Genomic DNA, 1,654 nt, shown 5'->3' on the forward strand with positions numbered 1-1,654 from the left:
TGGGGATTCGAACCCGCCACCTTAGGTGTACGTGGCTGGCGCCTTAGCCGGTTGAGCTATAGGCGCCGAGCCTGAAATGCTGTTTCTAATCTTCAATCTCTGTTAGTATATAGTAGGTGAAGCAGGTGTGAAAAACTAAACGTCAGAACCTGGTTACTGCACCAGCTCCTGGACACGGGGTCAGTGTCCGTCATCGCACTAGCACTCCACACACTACTCCATCTCATCTGCCAACTGTGTTACCACAAGGTTTGTGTCACCTCAGTCTTACAGACAACATAAGATGGCAACGATAATGACGAAGACGTCAAAAAATAAGATTCAAACGCGCTAGACTCTATTCTGACCCCTTTTTATTTCACTCTCCCCACATTCGCATGAGAAGGTATTAACTATTCTTATTTCCAGTTGACAGGTAAGTAAACTGAAGGCTAGAGATTGAATAATTTTCCTTAACTCACGCATTGTACTAAGAAAAGGTAAGTCTTGGATGCCAATCCAGGTTGAACAGATTCCAAAGCTGATACTCTCTGCCATTGTACTACATTCTAATATTTAGCTGATAAATATATGAAATAATAATGAGAAAATAGTGAGGAGATGTTGAAAGGAAAGCGGAGCGTGCTCACTGCTGAAGGCGTGATCTCAGCTATCGCAGGGTCCAGTCTTAGCTGCTGAACCCACCGTGTGTGCGAGCCATGTTAAACACTTTGTGCATATTAACTTATCTATCTTTGGTAACCACTCAAAGAGGTATTATCCATCCCATCTTACAGACCAAAAACCTGAGTTACCAGGGTATTTTGTAGTGAGTGGTGGGACTCACAGTGCAGGGACACACAGTGTGGCTGCAGAGAACGCACTCTCTACCGACCATGGAGCTGCCCCACCTGGATGGACACACACGAATTCTCCTGTGCAGACTTGCGCACCACTGTGCCGTACCACCTCGGACACGGGTGCAGATAATTCTGAACATCATCCCCAAATCAACAATCTTTCTCATAAGGAAAATGCCTTAATTTTAAAAGCAGGCACTTTTTACAACTGAACTTTCAGAAAAGCATAAATACATAGCACCGACTCTATTTTCAAGTAGCTAGATTTTAGAAATAGAATTAAAAAATTATTCTCCACTTGGCAAACAGGCATATCTTGAAATCTCTTATAGTCCCACATAAACTGCCAAAAACACAGCGATACATTTTGAAGAAAGTCAAACATGAAAAAGACAGAGTGATTTTTATGACGATATCACTTTGTTTCTAAATTATTCTCTAGGATCCTTATATTTGATTTCTAATCGAAATCCCAGCCAAATTTTCCTGCAAGTTTAGCGAACTGATTTTCAAAATTTACAAACAGCCTAAATATTCTTGAAGAAGAGCCAAATGAGACGGGAGGGTGCCCGTGTGTGTCCACCAACGTCCGTGCATTGATTCTCTGCACATCCTGTGTTCTCTGCTCTTCGACTAACTCTCCTAATCACCACACTCACCCTTGCAGTCCAACTCTTCTGCTACCATCATGGCATGTACTTCCCAAATCTCCACTGGATCCCCACAACTACCACTTCAACTTCCCATCTTTTCCCTTCTTATAAATCAGCTCCAAGATGCACAGAATCCCAACTGCAAGCAGGAACGTGGATCAA

The 1,654-nt window shown here is 42.8% G+C and overlaps 1 protein-coding gene across 1 annotated transcript in view; it reads right to left on the bottom strand.

Annotated features, from left to right (window-relative positions):
• DOCK7 (dedicator of cytokinesis 7) overlaps nucleotides 1-1,654 on the bottom strand; it is a 227,951-nt gene that overhangs the window by 82,529 nt on the left and 143,768 nt on the right. The gene's annotated exons all lie outside the window — the stretch shown is intronic.

Source organism: Otolemur garnettii, unplaced genomic scaffold (genome assembly GCF_000181295.1).
Source record: "Otolemur garnettii isolate 467f Iridium unplaced genomic scaffold, OtoGar3 scaffold00066, whole genome shotgun sequence".
Classification (NCBI taxonomy): domain Eukaryota; kingdom Metazoa; phylum Chordata; class Mammalia; order Primates; family Galagidae; genus Otolemur; species Otolemur garnettii.